Here is a 17,806-nt window from a genome sequence, read left to right as displayed (position 1 = left end):
GACCTCAACCCTCTTGACTTTCATTTATGGCGGCATTTGAAAGCTCTTGTCTACGCAACCCCGGTACCAAATGTAGAGACTCTTCGTGCTCGTATTGTGGATGGCTGTGATACAATATGCCATTCTCCAGGGCGGCATCAGCGCATCAGGGATTCCATGCGACGGAGGGTGGATGCATGTATCCTCGCTAACGGAGGACATTTTGAACATTTCCTGTAACAAAGTGTTTGAAGTCACGCTGGTACGTTCTGTTGCTGTGTGTTTCCATTCCATGATTAATGTGATTTGAAGAGAAGTAATAAAATGAGCTCTAACATGGAAAGTAAGCATTTCCGGACACATGTCCACATAACATATTTTCTTTCTTTGTGTGTGAGGAATGTTTCCTGAAAGTTTGGCCATACCTTTTTGTAACACCCTGTATAAGACGGTCTTCACTGCCATCGAGAGCATTACTATGTCGCACTTCTTGAAAGATTTATCTTCTCTCGTTCTACACCTTGACTGTTTTATTCACAGACACACTTTTTTGACTGAAGGTCATTGTAAAGCTCCCTTCAGCATGAATTCATGTTGGGTTTCATCTATCATCCAATTGTTCCATTCCTCTCTCATGTACACTTTAAATGGTTTATTTTTTGAGACATCAAGAGGTTGCAATTGGTGAACAAGTCCTCCCAGAATAACAGCAGGCTCTGTATTTCCCTATCTCAGTTTCTCTTTCACAGAATTTTTCAAATGGCTACTAAACTGATCTAATATGAAGAGAACCTTTCCTTCTCTCCCACAATCTGTTAATCCATAATTTCATACCAGCCTCTTCCATCCAACCCTTGTAACATAACTGAACACAGCCACCTGGCAGTATTTCATTTGGAAATGATCTTTGGATTACGTTTAGTATTGTTAGCACAACATGAAAGGACAAGAGTTTAGTGCATTTTTTTATGTCCATTTGTTTTTATAGTTACAGTTTTAATAGCCCTCATGGCAACAGTTCTGTTACTTGGCACATCAATTGTCAGAGGAATTTCATCCACATTCAGTATCTGGTTCAGTTCCATGTTGAATAATATAATGATGGAAAGATAATATTTCCTCTTCATACCCTTGTAGCACTTTCTGAGATATTTTGGTTTTGGTTCACTTGCTGAGCCCATAACACTTCATAAACCTGTAGCACCAACCAGCTTTACCCTTAAAGTCTGTTAAGTTCCACTGTAGCACTAGCTTATAAGCATGCATTTTAATATTTTTTGTGTTTATTACAATGCCATTTTGACAGTGTCCTTGAATCCATTTCAATACAACTTTATTTTGCATTCAGGCCTCTATTTGCACATTTAGACTTCCTCTTTTTTCCAAATTCTTCTTTACTAACTTGCCAATTGTGACTAACTCTTTCTGTTGGTAGAGGGCCAAAATGGTGCTAAGCTGTTCTGTTTCCATGTTGTTCTGCATATGCTATTACTAGCAATTTATAGCCCGCATCATCTGAATGCTTTTATTTTTTCCATTACAAAACTAGCTACTAACAAAAATATTGTACTGTTGCTGATAAGACAGATCACTTTCTATTCCAGTTCACTGGCACCATAGACTGCAATGACATATCACACACTAGGCAGTGTTCTGGGTTTGTGATGGTGTGGTGGGAGGGAGACAGTGTTAGCAAGCTTGTGAATTCCCACAATTCAACTCATGTGTGTCACATCGCTGCATTGCTGCTGTCAGTTGAATCCAATGCTGCCAAACAGAGATAGGTTTCCTGAGGCATTGAATAAATGGCCGTTTTAAGACTGGTGGGAATTTTAAGTCGAACTGGGATTTTTATATTTATTTCTAGCATAAGATGCACCTAAATTTTGAAGCCAATTTTTCGAAGAAAAAAGTGCATCTTATAGTCCATAAAATATGGTATGTAATGTTTAAGAGATCTAGTTGTTGTACATGGTGAATTGCATGAAGACAGTATCTTGCCATGTCTACACATCACTGACTGAAGTGGCATAAACGGTTCCGCTAAGTGAACCCCCCCCCCCCCCCTTTCGCCAACCAAATGTTGGCAATGAGGAGGCCAACCCAATGAATCTTGTGATCCTGAAATGTCTGCGACATGTTTTCACACATTGCTGCAAAAAATGTGCTGACTGAAAACCCACATCCCTAGTCTTCGCAGACATGGCATATGCTCCAGCAAGGAAAACAACACAGTAATGAGAAGGTCCTAATTACCAGCCCTATTTAACTTCTACAGCAGCACATATAGCCTCACTAATCTGTCACCCACAAGACCTGCTTATGCATTGACTGAGAAACAAATTGATGCCCTTGATTTGCAACTGTATGGAAATTTTCCTCAGCCTACTTTTTTTTTTATGTACACCTTCACTTATTCAAGATCCATTAAGGTTCTCATTAATGAGATCTGTTGACTACGGTGAATGAATGATTATGAAAATTCACAACAGCCCTTACAAACCTTGCTTCGGCAGAAAATAAAACTTCAGATGCAAACAGCAGAGCTGCAGTACACTTTTGAAGCAGCCATTGATAAAACTTGGAAAATGCAATTGTAGTCTTGTGGCTTTATGGCTTGGAAATATTTAAGACGGTAAAGGTAGAGAGGACGTACGACCCCTGGTAAGATGACTCACACCCTGTGCTGATCCTAATCGTGCACTGGTTCCAGAATTATTGTCCACAAAATGCAGCAAATGGTCCTCCGTGTCAGACTGAGCCAAGTCTTCCACTATTTACCTTTTGCAGTGCTAGATAACCTGTGTGCCTAAGTAATTTCAAAAGACATTCGAACACTGTCTGAGATGGTACTCTGCAACAAGGATATTTTTTTCAGCAACGAGGACAGGCCATTCCATTAGTTAAACCATAGGATAAAATTACATCACTGTTTCACCTGTGGTATGGTGGGCTTCCGTTGTTAAAAGGAGAGGAAAAGATAAGAAAAAAAAGGTACTGAAGTATTTGTACATAATGAACAGCACAGTAACAGTACACCAATCAACTAGTATCACACGAAGACACACACCCCAACTTGCAAATAATTTACTTGGAATTGTTTTTTGTTTTGATTAATATGCCGTATCACAATATGTTCAACACATTTTTAAGCCCTTTATTTTCATCCTTAAACTAGTTTTATTCCAAGTTTCCTCCTACAAACACGCATGTATTTGGATTTGTAAAATATGTACCATACTGATTGGCAAGCAATGTGTATCAACTAAGAATGCATTCAGCCAACACAGAAGAAATAATCTTGGTTCGTCTATTAGACCTTGACATAATTAAGTTTCAGTCAACATTATTCTTGTGATATTTTAAGAATGATTTTGAAATAACAGGATAGGCCCTAATATGTCCTTTTCCATTCCCCATAAAAACCCAAATGTTTGTATCTCACCATAACTTGCCTGCCATGCCTAATTTGATACATTCATTTTGTGAAGCATATAAGAGAAGGATTTTCTTCTGGACATTTACAGATTCTTGACAGCAGTCAATCCAACATCTTTGTAAGACTTCTCTAGAATACTTGAGTAACAAATTATAATTAATCCTCAACACTTTTTTGTACCGGGTGCAGTCACATTAATGTGACCACCATCTATGTTCGACTATGGTGAAGGAAATCAGCCACGCCCTTTCGCAGGAACCATCCCACATTTGCCTGGAGTAATTTAGGGAAATCACGGAAAATCTAAATCGGGATGGTCGGGCGCAGGCTCGAACCGTTGTCCTCCCGAATGCAAGTCCAGTGTGTTAACCACTGCGCCACCTCACTCAGTGATTTCAGTGCAATAACCGTCCGTAGATGGCTTTAGCAATGAAAGGTACATGAAGTGTGTAGGAAGAACACAGTAAACAGTACAGTCGGAAACAGTGTGATGTATCTGACTTCCATATGGGCTTGATCACTGGCTTTTGCATCAAGAGTGGAAGCATTTCCAAAGTGGCAAAGTTTGTAAACTGTCTGCTTGCTGCTGTGGTTAAAGTATACCATGCACGACAAAGTGGCGCAGCCCAAAACTGGTGCTGAGGCAGAGGCAACTGTGGTGCATCACAGTCCACAGATAACACGGGTAAATGATGGCTGCACACATGTGTATGGGTGGGCAGATGTGTAACTGTTGAGTGAATAACCACCCACATGAAACAAGGGGCTACTACCAGTATCTCTCCAATAGGCATTCAGCGAACATTGCTGCTTATGAGCCTCTGCATCAGGTGCCTGGTTCGTGCATAAATTCTGACTACACTGTTCATCAGCGACAAAGCCTGAAATTTGCATGCCAATATCGCAACTGGACATCCACTGAATGGAAAGATGGCCTTCCCCGATGAACGATGTTCTATGCACCACTGGACATTTGGCTGTTGGTATGAAAAGTCTGAAAGCAAACACCCCGCAACAAAAGAGAAAGTGTTATGGTCTGAGGAATGCTTCTGTGGCATTCCCTGGGTGATCTCACCATTCTGAGAGGCACAATGTATCAACACAAGTATGCATCTATCCTTGGAGACCATATCCACCCCTACATGCAGCTCGCTTTTCCTCAGCACGATGCATCTATGAACAGGAAAATGCAACATGTCATACAGCTCACAATGTACATGTGTGGTTCAAAGAGCAACAGGATAAGTTAACTGTACTTCCATGGCTACCAATCTCCCCAAATTAAAACCCAATCCAGAATCCGTGGGACCACCTCAATTGGGCTGTCCACGCCATTGATCCTCATCCGAGAAACTTATTGCAGCTGACCATGGCACTAGAGTCAGCATGGCTCCACATCCCTTTTGGTATCTTTCAGAACCTCATTGACTCTACTACTGTACATCTCACAGTGGTCCACACTGCAAAAGGAGGTTATTCAGGCTTTTGTGAGGTGGTAATATTATTGTGACTGGACATTGACAAAATCTGTAATGGATTGGAACCAATAAGTAGTCAATAAAACAAAATTTCTCTTAAGAGCAAATTACAACAGAATTATCAACAGCTTTTATTGTGATTGTGCTATAGTAATTCATAGCTCTCTCAGAAGAATGCGCTTTTCATAGTTACAAACAATGACAACCTCAACAGTAGCACGAGTCTCCAGCTCTTTATAAATATTGCATTTATTCACATAATTCAAATACCAGTGAGTTGAAGTAAACACTCTTCTGTGAACTACTGATAATGGCAATGAGCATTTCCATCCATGACCAACTTGTGCAGCCTAGAAACCACATAAACTTCGTTCTACACGTACAACATGACAGAGAAATTTAAAGCAATATAATTCTCCCATATGCACAGAGACAATACCACCTTTCAAACTGATTAAAGAACCGTGAACAAAAAATACAGCTTGGCACTTCTACATTTTACGATGTTGATTAATACAATTATTTACCATGAAGATACAAGTGTGGTTACCAAATACTTTTAACAAAATCAAATAGAGAGAGAGAGAGAGAGAGAGAGAGGAGAGAGAGAGAGGAGAGAGAGAGAGAGAGAGAGAGAGAGAGGGAGGGAGGGAGGGAGGGAGGGAGGGAGGGAGGGAGGGAGGGAGGGACGGAAACCTGATAAAACAGTGAGTAAGAACTGACCATGACTTTCAACAAGCCTTGACAAGAAAATTATGTAGAAGAACGGGCACATAAAACACAAACATGGTTATTATCTCAGCCTGACCTTCAACTAGGCAGTTAGTATTGATTTACAGCTACATTTACTTCCACATTTGTCTTCCTGGAACATACAACTATTCGCACGACTTGTTTGACACCGGTTATGATAGTGCTGTGATGCTGTATAAAAAGAATCGTCCCGAAGACATCAATCTTGAATGGAACATTATCGATGAAGAGGGAAAAATTATGAGAGGGGGGGGGGGGGGGGGGGGGGGTGACTGAACAAAAATTTTAGCACTAGATGGTGCTTTAAGTGGCAGAATACACAAAATAAAAGATGTAGAGTACATGGCTGTTCCTCAATTTCCATCTGAGATGCAAAGCATGACTGTCTCACTGCAGGAAACATACTGATAGTAAAGCTCTTTTACAAGAACGAACAGTGACTGGGCAACAGCATCTCTGCCGAAGTTGCAGATACTCAAGTGTATGAAAAAAGGGCACTGGTCCAATGTCTGTCAAGGATCTGGAGAAAATGATTAAGAAATTGGAAATAGTACATTCTTTTGAAAAGTAATGTGCCAGAGGGAGAAAAACAGTTGAACTGACATCAGTAGATGTGGCCACAGCACGTAGGAGGTGTATCAACTTCAGCGCATGAGGAACTGCTGAAACTTTGGACATAGCTGTGAACACAGTGCATAAAATTCTATGTTACACCCAGCACTGTTATCCACAAGAAGTTACCAATGTTCAAGAACTGCTACATGCTGACCTGCCAGTGAGACAAAATGTCTGCTCTAGAATTTCTTGCTCATGAGGAAGTGGACAATGAATGTCTGTGGAACATTTTGAGGACAGACAAAGCTCATTTCCACATCCAAAGATATGTCAATACACGGAGTTGCACAACATTGGCAACAAAAAATCCACTCGCACATCAACCAGTATGATTTCATTCTGTAAAGGTAACTCCATGGTGCAAGTTCACAGCATCATTTATCATAGGCTCACATTTTTTCAGGAGAATGGATCACACTTTTTTGAGGGAATGAGTCCTGTTACCTTTACCATCACTGTTAAATGATACAAGCGTCTCTTGCATCACCCTTCAACAGGAAGGATGTGTGGTCAGTATCATTTTTATGCAAGATGGCACTCCTCCACACAAGGCACAGCTGTGGAAGGAGCTGCTGCAGAGGCATTTTGGATGTTCTAGAATTATCAGCTGTCATTTTCCTAAAGCATGTCCATACAAATAATCTGCTCTTAATCCGTGTGGCTTCTGGCTAAGGGGTTATATGGAAGATGCTGTATTCAGTGCTCAGATTACAAACAAAGCTGAACTGACGGCACGCATTGTGCAATGCAGTCTGAATATGACCCCTGAGGCACTGCAATTTGATGTGGAATATGCTGTTTGTGCTGCCAGTCTCACGACAATTAAAAAGCAATTTCATTGTTATAATTTATGTGTGTTTGGCCTCAAGACAATTAAAATCCATTATTCCCATCCAACGTGGTACTACCTTGCCATGGCGGATTGGCTTACCTAACTAACAGTGGCACAAATGTTGAATGCCACAGTGCTATCTAGTGGTAAAATTTTTGTTATATAATAATGTTTGCCCCTTCTTTGATAGAATTCCGTTCAAATTGAACGTCATTCTGAGCATCAGTGGGTGGTTCCCCCACCACCTCACCACCCCCACCCCCTGCTCTGTGTAAAGATTAAGACTGAAACTAATATTATCCACCATATCACTAAGACATAACATGAACCATAGCAGCACTATTACACTTCCCTCAGCTCACTTAAAACAACGAGTGTTGCCCAGAAAGTAATTCACTGCATTTTTTTTCTTCAACAATTCTTTACTGAACATAATAAGAATTACACACATGAAAGAATGGTGTTTTATCAACACCACCTATTTTTCCACGTAATCTCCATTCCATTCTATGGCCTTTCTCCAGCACAAAACAAGGGCATGTAGGCCCTGTCAGTACTAATCCTCGTCCTGGAGGCAGAGCCAATGCTTCATGGTGTGAATTATCTCCTTAACCTCTTCAAAATATCTTCCATGAACAGCATCCTTTAACACCCCAAACCAGTGGAAGTCCAAGATGGCTAGGTCACAGCTGTAGAGCGGATGGGTTAACACTGTCCAACCCTATTTTGCGATGTGTTCAGCAGTCCTCAAACTTGTGCATCCACACTTCCTTTGCTGACTGACAGATGTGGCACCATCTGCTGAGTCATAATGTGTCTGTTCTCATGAATGACAACTTCAGCTCACTGCAACATGTCAGTTGTGACAGCCGTGGATGGTCTCCCTGACTGCTGCAAATTGTGAAGCTCTGCCGAACTGCCATCTGATGATCTCAGCCTCCGTGCCCAGTGAGTAACTGTTCTTCTGTCGACGGCAGATGCTCCATAGACTTGGTGGCCATTATGAAACCGTACTGCAACTACGTTATCTGTCGAAGAGAAGGAAACTTGGCGTGCTAACTCAAGTGACTTTAAGTAATACATACGTAATGTCTCGCATTCATAGGACTGTTTCACTGTTTTAGGCTGAGGGGGGGGGGGGGGCGTTACTTTCTAGACCGCCCTCATATTTGTGGCTATTTATGTTTGTCCATCATGAATAACTTGATTTATTGTATGCTTTAAAAATGGCTAGATATCCAACATGCCAGTATTTTCAGTAACATGTGAACTATGAAATTTTGTTGTTGTAGATTATTTCTTGTAATTAAGAGATGCCGAAACCCCCATGAAGAGTGCAATGTCATGTAGAACTCATGACATGAGCTTAAAATATGTTGTTCCTGTGATAAAATGCAAATGTTTTGAGAGTAAAGTTCCAATTATCTTTTCGTATTCTCTCCCATTCATAGGGAACTAATTCTGCTCTGTAATGAATGATGGTCAAAGGAGGAGCCAATCCATGAGGAATATGGCAAGGATCCATTCTTGCACTAAGGCCCGAGATCTTTTTTCACAATGATGTGTGTCTCAAAAACAACACTGTCACTGATACCCTGAAGTTTTATTTTGGGAATGCTATTGCAACTGACTAGAAGCACTTGTCTTTAATTTCCCTTTGTGAAAGAATATTGGTTAAGGAGTTCAGCATTTCTGTTTCCATTTCATAAACATATTTAATTTTTTTCACAAACAGTGGTTAGCACGTTACCAAAATCTATTACGATTTTATAACAGATCCTGTGATAATACTGAAGTCGGATTAGTGAGAGAGTGACTGAATGGTTCAAATGCACAATTAGGTAAAAAGTGTAACTGAGATTTCTATTGTATGAAAGAAAGAGACTATAAAGTTTATATTTAGTTTCAAAACCTAAAACTTTTCAGTCAGAGTGAATTGTACACATTGATGTGAAATACAATGTAGGATTTCATAACCATGTTTAGAAAAAAATATATTATGAATAATAAGAAACAGGCCCAACTCTAAAGATGCGAGAATTCATTGGTAGGAAGTGGTACAAAAAGAAATCATAATGAGTCTCATTTTCTTTTTAAAGGGACAATTACTCTTCCAATGTGCACACCTTATGCCAGTTGTGTGAGATTTATTCAGTTGTGTGAGATTTATTTCTTATGTGAAATTAAGATCTTCATTATGAAGGCGCAAAACCGATTTAGTTATTTTTTGACTCCCTCAATCTTTCTCGGCTAGACTAGTTCCTTTGCAAAGGAAAGACCACACTATTTTGAGGAGGACACAACCAGTTTCCTTCCCCACCAATCCAGCAATGTGATATTGCCTCCAGACAGAAATAGAGAGAAAAGAGGAAGATACGGAACGAACAAGATGAGAGCAAGGTGCGGAAAAAGCAAGGTGCGGAAGAAGGGTGAACAGGAAGAATGGAGGGGAGAAGGGGAAGAGTAGAGTGGGTCACTGACAGAGGCAAAAGGGCTTGATCGGGTCACTGACAGAGGCAAAAGGGATTGAGGGATAGCCACTGAGGCAGGGGGTGTTGGGGGGAGGGGGGGGGGGGGTGATTGGACTGGCAGGGAGGGGTATGTGTGAGTAGGGGTGATTGGCGGGGAGGTGTGTTGGGAGGGGGCGGGCAGTCAAGGAAAGGAGTGCTGGGGGTGGTGGGGGCAACTGAGACAGGGAGCCGTGAGGGGGCAACCAGGGCAAGAAGATGTGTTGGAGTATGTGGGGGGTGATCAAGACAGATGGGATGGGGTGTGGGTGAACTAGACAGGGCGGGGTGGGGGTGACCAAGACTGAAAGGGGCGTGCACGACTGAGACAAAGTGGTGTCGGTGCAACCGAGACAAAGTGGTGTCGGTGCAACCGAGACAGAGCGGGGATGGCGGCAACCGAGGCAGTGGGGGTGGCGGCAACCGAGACAGAGCGGGGGGTGGCGGCAACCGAGACAGAGCGGGGATGGCGGCAACCGAGACAGAGCGGGGATGGCGGCAACCGAGACAGAGCGGGGATGGCGGCAACCGAGGCAGTGGGGGTGGCGGCAACCGAGGCAGTGGGGGTGGTGGCAACCGAGGCAGTGGGGTGGCGGCAACCGAGGCAGTGGGGTGGCGTCAAAGCGAGGCAGTGGGGTGGCGTCAAAGCGAGGCAGTGGGGTGGCGGCAACCGAGGGAGTGGGGTGGGGGTGACCAATGCAATGAGAGGCGTGAGTAAGAGAGGTAGTGGGAGGAAGGGGGAGGGAGAGAGGGAGAGGGTGGGAGGAGAAGGTAGTGTGGTGGGTGAGAAGGACTGAGGGAGGGATGTGGGTGGCAAGAAAGGGTGACGGAGGGAGGTGGGTGGCAAGAAAGGGTGACGGAGGGAGGTGGGGGCAAGACGGAGGACAGAAGAGGTAGAGTGAGGTAGGGACGGAGGGAGAGTGGGGGAAAGGGAGGGATGGAGGGAGAGTGGGGGAAAGGGAGGCGGGAAGAGTGCAGGAGAGGTAGGAGGGGAGATTGGCGGAGAGGGGGGGTCTGGGAGAGGGAGTCGGGGGAGGGCGGCGGAGAGAGGGCGGCGGAGATGGGGGGGCGGGGAGAGGGGGGGGGAGAGGGGGCCGGGGAGAGGGGGGCGGGGAGAGGGGGGCGGGGAGAGGGGGGCGTGGAGAGGGGGGGCGGGGAGAGGGGGGCGGGGAGAGGGGGGCGAGGAGAGCGGGGCGGGGAGAGGGGGGCAAGGAGAGCGGGCGGGGAGAGGGGGGCGAGGAGAGGGGGGCAAGGAGAGCGGGCGGGGAGAGGGGGGCGAGGAGAGCGGGCGGGGAGAGGGGGCGAGGAGAGCGGGCGGGGAGAGGGGGCGAGGAGAGGGGGGGCGAGGAGAATTGGGGGAGAGGGAGAGTCGGGGGAGAGGGAGGCAGGCAGAGGGAGGCAGGCAGAGGGAGGGAGGCAGAGTCGGGGGAGAGGGAGGCAGGGAGAGTCGGGGGAGAGGGAGAGTGAGGGAGAGGGAGGCAGGGAGAGTGAGGGAGAGGGAGGCAGGGAGAGTGAGGGAGAGGGAGGCAGGGAGAGTGAGGGAGAGGGAGGCAGGGAGAGTGAGGGAGAGGGAGGCAGGGAGAGTGAGGGAGAGGGAGGCAGGGAGAGTGAGGGAGAGGGAGGCAGGGAGAGTGAGGGAGAGGGAGGCAGGGAGAGTGAGGGAGAGGGAGGCAGGGAGAGTGAGGGAGAGGGAGGCAGGGAGAGTGAGGGAGAGGGAGGCAGGGAGAGTGAGGGAGAGGGAGGCAGGGAGAGTGAGGGAGAGGGAGGCAGGGAGAGTGAGGGAGAGGGAGGCAGGGAGAGTGAGGGAGAGGGAGGCAGGGAGAGTGAGGGAGAGGGAGGCAGGGAGAGTGAGGGAGAGGGAGGCAGGGAGAGTGAGGGAGAGGGAGGCAGGGAGAGGGAGGCAGGGAGAGTGAGGGAGAGGGAGGCAGGGAGAGGGAGGCAGGGAGAGTGAGGGAGAGGGAGAGGGAGGCAGGGAGAGTGTGGGAGAGGGAGAGGGAGGCAGGGAGAGTGAGGGAGAGGGAGGCAGGGAGAGTGAGGGAGAGGGAGGCAGGGAGAGCGAGGGAGAGGGAGGCAGGGAGAGCGAGGGAGAGGGAGGCAGGGAGAGCGAGGGAGAGGGAGGCAGGGAGAGCGAGGGAGAGGGAGGCAGGGAGAGCGAGGGAGAGGGAGGCAGGGAGAGCGAGGGAGAGGGAGGCAGGGAGAGCGAGGGAGAGGGAGGCAGGGAGAGCGAGGGAGAGGGAGGCAGGGAGAGCGAGGGAGAGGGAGGCAGGGAGAGCGAGGGAGAGGGAGGCAGGGAGAGCGAGGGAGATAGAGTGGGGGAGAGGGAGGGAGTTTGCAGCAGGCATATTCCATCCCAAGTCTATGATGCAGGCCGCCTGCTGCCAAGTGTGAAACATGGCATGGGTTGTTGAGGTTTTTGGCAGGTATTCCATGGGCCCCATACCCACTCTTCAAAGTCCCATTACTGCCAAGGATTATGTGACCATTTTGGATGACCAGGTTCATCCCATGGTCCAATGTTTGTTCCTCAGATGACAGGACTTCTATTTATCCATTTCGAGATGGCTGGAAGCTGTTTCAACAGCAAACGGTTTTCGTACACTGTATTTAAGCATGGTAATGTGTTAAGTTTCTGGTGTTCCGTAGTTCTGCCACCCCCTGTATATCGGCCATTGCCTATCAGCCCAATAGTTTTAACAGAAGTGGCCATCTGATTGTCATGAAAAGTTGTTGCCATCGTATCAGGGTGGGAGGGAGGTAGTGTGTGGGAGATGGTGGGAGGGAGGGAGGTGGAGAGGGTGAGAGGGAGGGAGACAGTGAGGGGGGGAGAGAGAGGGAGACAGTGAGGGGGAGAGGGAGGGAGACAGTGAGGGGGAGAGGGAGGGAGACAGTGAGGGGGAGAGGGAGGGAGACAGTGTGGGGGAGAGGGAGGGAGACAGTGTGGGGGAGAGGGAGGGAGACAGTGTGGGGGAGAGGGAGGGAGACAGTGTGGGGGAGAGGGAGGGAGACAGTGTGGGGGAGAGGGAGGGAGACAGTGTGGGGGAGAGGGAGGGAGACAGTGTGGGGGAGAGGGAGGGAGACAGTGTGGGGGAGAGGGAGGGAGACAGTGTGGGGGAGAGGGAGGGAGACAGTGTGGGGGAGAGGGAGGGAGACAGTGTGGGGGAGAGGGAGGGAGACAGTGTGGGGGAGAGGGAGGGAGACAGTGTGGGGGAGAGGGAGGGAGACAGTGTGGGGGAGAGGGAGGGAGACAGTGTGGGGGAGAGGGAGGGAGACAGCGTTGGGGAGAGGGAGGGAGACAGCGTTGGGGAGAGGGAGGGAGACAGCGTTGGGGAGAGGGAGGGAGACAGCGTTGGGGAGAGGGAGGGAGACAGCGTTGGGGAGAGGGAGGGAGACAGCGTTGGGGAGAGGGAGGGAGACAGCGTTGGGGAGAGGGAGGGAGACAGCGTTGGGGAGAGGGAGGGAGACAGCGTTGGGGAGAGGGAGGGAGACAGTGTGGGGTACAGGGATACAGATTGAGGGAGGGAGAAGAATCTGCAATAACCTAGTACCACTTTAGATTTTTCTTCATCTTCATCAACCTAAAAAGGATAATATATTTTGTGAGAAGAAATCCTGACAAGCCAAAAAAATATACAGTATGCACTGACAATGAACCAGGTGTCATCAAAACTCACTGTCATGTTTACTGTGCACTATTTTTTTACTGTAGTGTCAGCCTTCAGATGATTAAACAGTTCTGACACCACGCAAGCAGTATTGTTTTTGACACTTATTGTTGTGGGTTACTATACCACAATGTGAAACTGCTACTGAGTATTCTTCTGGGGAATGCGAAATAAAAACAGGAAATATTGTCACGTTTCCCTCAAATAATTTATATAATTAACTTAACAAACACTGTTTTCAACCTTGTTTCACAATTTTATTTTTAATATTATTGCACAACCTAGGTTTCAGGTTATAAGCCCATTTTTAAGTACATTACCGATTCCCAAATATGATGTGCATTACCATAGTTGGGACTCAGTAATGTACTTGAAAATGAGCTTATAACCCGAAGCCTAGGTTGTGCAATAACATTAATAATAAATCTGTGAAACAAGGCCAAAAACACGGTTTGTTTAGCTAATTTACAATATTTCATTAAGAACCCACAGCTGATTCAAATAAAATAATTTATATAACTGCAGTCTGTATCTGGTCACATTTAATGGCCTGAAACCTTGTGTCACATACCCACATGTTTCATTCTCATTAGCTTTCCATTCTTGTTATGAAGGTTCGAACCACTGGTCCCAAGGACAAAACAAAGATTTATGTTCCTGCAATATTTTGGAATTGATACATAGAACTGTTTCCAAATACCCATGCAACTAACAAAACAGCATAAAAAGGAACAACTTTACACTGCAATTAGAGTCATCATATTTTATCAACAACCAAAATGTGTAAAGTTCTTCAGCAATGATTACAAACAATTCAGTCAAATGTATGTCTGATATTCTACTGCTGTTAACAGATGACATTAAGGAGTTCTCTATACCCAGGAATCTAACAACATTTTGAAAATACTGGTTTATTGTGGCAGCAAAAGTTACCTTAGTTTTAGAAGTCACAAAATTGTACTGGTGTGATATTGCAAGCTAGAGGTTGCAGAAACTCTACGATACAATTCAACGTATTGCATTGGTACCAAGAGCTACTGTGTTCATCTGTTAATCCCATCCTTTAAAGCAATACTTTGTTCATTTGCTAGCGAACTACATAACATTTACCATGCAGGAAGAAATGAATCTAAGAAATTCATATTAAAGGATGACAATAAAACTTCACATTTATCTGACATGTCATAAGACAAAGAAATTAAATTTTTCTCACAGGTCATGAACTGCATGCACATTTGGAAACTGTATGCTTTTTGAACTGACTTTCACAATATAATAAAGTTGTCAAGATAATTAAATAACTCTACCCAATGCTTAGAATTAATAATATAAAAATATACAGGGTCAGCACAAAGTCTTGCCTTGATTATAAAAATTTATAACAGAATAACCATTTGACATAATAACTTTCATTTGATGCCATTACATAGGTTAGTGTTAATAGTTGTTGTGACCAATAGATGGCGCTAGTACTCTACAACACCGATGTGGTCTGTTAGGTCACGTTAGTTGCTGGCGAAATGGCGTCGAAGCAGGAGAAAGCACAGTGTGTGCTTTGGTTTCACAAAACGAAATCGCCCATCAGTGTTCAGCGTACATTTCAGGCTTCTTATGGACACAGCCCTCCTGACATTTAATCAATAAAATGATGGTATGCAAAGTTTAATGAAACAGGCAGCTTTGAAGATCGTCCTCGAAGTGGCAGGCCTCGTGTGAATGATGCAACTGTTGATCATGTTAGACAATAATTTCAATGGAGTACGTCTAAATCAACTCATCAAGCATCATATAAACTTCAAATACTGCAAGCAAGTGTGTTGAAGATTCTTCATGAAAGGCTTAGGTTGCATGCTTACAAAGTGCAAATTGTGCAGGCCTTGCAACTGAATGATTTGCTGACACATGCTGTATTTGCAATTGAGATGCAATTGAGATTGTCAACAATATTGATGGTGCTAACAATTACTCAAACCACATGTGCTTCACCAATGAATCCACCTTTCATGTCAGTGGAATGGTAAGAAGGCATAATGTCTGTATATGGGGTTCAGAGTCTCCACACACTACTGTACAGTTACAGAGAGAGAGCGAAAAAGTGAATGTTTGGTGCAGCCTCATGCATAACAAGGTTTTTGTACAGTTTTTCTTTGCGGAAAAATCCATTGCCCCTAACATTTGCTTGGATGTTTTGCAACAGTTCATTGCCCCACAGTTAGTGAAAATCAACCATGGATACTTTTCCAGCAAGATGGAGCAACCCCCCCCCCCCTCCCTCTCCCCCTCCCACTGGGCTTTGATAGTGCACGATTTCCTGGATGAAACATTTCCGGATTGGAAGGAACAGTCCAACACCCTGGCCATCCCGCTCTCTGGGCATTAAGCCCCTTGACTTTTTTTTTCTGGGGCTGTATCAAGGACAAATTTCTCGTCACACCAGTTGCTAACATCGACAAACTGAAGACTAGGATACAAGCTGCTGTGGGTACTGTGATGGAACACATGTTACGAAACACCTGGCGGGAACTGGCTTACTGACTCGACATTCTCCAAGCTACCCAGGGAGCACACGTAAGTGGTCTTAAAAAAAAAAAAAGTAACACTAACCTATGTAACGGCATCAAATGTAAATTATAATGTCAAATGGTTATTCTGTAATAAATTGTTATAATCACGGCAAGACTTTGTGCTCACCCTGCACTTTATGAGAGATGCTCTTAAACACTCTTGTGAAAGGTCGAGACCATGACAGTATGTAGGTAATAATTTCAGAAATCGTCTAGCCACAAATAAGATGATCAACATTACATTAAAATTTCCATGATTGGTATTCTATGATGCAGATGGTAACTTTGGTGTCAGGAGCCCGAAAGTTCAACAGTGAGTTTCAAATCTGATGATGGAATGTCCTACAATTATGTGTATCACATTTTGCTCAAAGGTTTATTTCAAACATTCCACAAGTCACTGCTGCATATTCAGAGAACACACACACACACACACACACACACACACACACACAAATGTGTGCACGTGAAGATGTACATAGTGGATGGTGTGGAAAGGAGAGACAGAGTACGCAGGATATAAGGAGAGTGGAAGGGAAGACAACAGTGATAAGAGAGAGGGTGGAAGGGAGGAGGACAGGGGAGTAGTGCAGCGGTGAGAAGGAGTAAATGGGGGAATGAAAAGATGTGTTCGTATGAAAGAGTGGGGCAAAATAGGAAATGGTATTGTGATTTTCAGAGGAGGAGATGGGCTGAGGGAGATGGGAAGATGAAAGAGCAGAGAGTGAGGGAGAGTTGCAAAAAGAGTGTAGGAAAAATAGGGAGAGAGTTCAAGATGAGGTTAAGAAATATAGGGAGAGAGATGTGAAAGTATGTGAGAGAAAGAGTGTGTTCCATGAATTAGAATAAGTGACTGCAAATCTAACTTCTCAAGTACAGCACCAGGACAGAATTAGAATGTTGGAGACATGCCAACACTGTCAGTGGCCCTAAACCAATTATCAAAACACTGCTACAAAGTTAAGTTACCTGTTTCTTTCCATTTGTCTAGAGAATTAGTAAGCACTATTTTGGGCAACTAACACCTTTTTCAGATACTGCAAAGGTAAGTCACAAAAAATATGTTATTTACCGATCTACCATAGTGGAATACTATAAAAAGTGGAACTTATTGAAACAAAGGTAGTGTATGTATGGACCAGCTGCCAAAAGAAGAACAGCTGAGGAAGAACACAACATCTAGAATTTAAAGTGGCATTTTCACTCCTGTAGCATCTTTTTTTTCTATTTTTCACTTTTTACCTGATTAAGAAAATTGTAAGTAATCCAATATCTGTGTATAGAAGCCATACTCCAGTTTGGGTAGTTAATGAGTAGTCTCTACTGCCTCAGGGTTGGTGTTCCATTTTTTTTTTTTTACTTTCATTTTCAAATCAATTAAGAAACTGATTAAAATAAAGGAAAAAAATTGATGGTCATATCTAATACTACCTCTAATATGATATAATATTTTCAACATAAATTCAAAAGACATCAATAATGAACACAGGAAAGAAGTATAAAATAGACCCAGCACTTTTTTGTTGGCTATTGTCAAAATATTTTTACCCTTTTAAAAGTACTTGATAGCTACGAAATAGCAATTCCAAAAATTTCTATGCAGAATTAATCACCAGCAGGTCATAATAACTAAACAATAATTTTTAAAAACATTGAGAATAATATGTTAGATGCAAAACCTTAACACACCAACAATAATAATCAGTACTCCCAATCAGTGCACCACACATTTGATAACCTTATTACTACTCATATAATTTCATAATGTGAAATGAATAAATTGAAAAGCATTTTAAAGACAAAGAGAATTATATGTGGTGCACTAATCAATAAAACTTGCCTGCACATTTACACACAAAAGATGTTTAACAGGTTTTCACAAAAGCCCCCCGCCCTGGAGTGAACAGTTAACATTTATCATATAAGATGCTTCTCTTATATAAAAATATTTGCTTTTATATTAATTCTAAAATTATG

General features: G+C 44.3%; 1 protein-coding gene across 5 annotated transcripts in view; it reads right to left on the bottom strand.

The window, feature by feature from the left end:
* Positions 1-17,806, bottom strand: part of LOC124612387 (serine/arginine repetitive matrix protein 2-like) — a 350,835-nt gene that overhangs the window by 141,959 nt on the left and 191,070 nt on the right. The gene's annotated exons all lie outside the window — the stretch shown is intronic.

The sequence above is a fragment of the Schistocerca americana genome, chromosome 4 (assembly GCF_021461395.2).
Source record: "Schistocerca americana isolate TAMUIC-IGC-003095 chromosome 4, iqSchAmer2.1, whole genome shotgun sequence".
Classification (NCBI taxonomy): domain Eukaryota; kingdom Metazoa; phylum Arthropoda; class Insecta; order Orthoptera; family Acrididae; genus Schistocerca; species Schistocerca americana.
The sequence above is the reverse complement of the archived record's forward strand: the minus strand, read 5'-3'. Positions and strand labels throughout refer to the sequence as shown.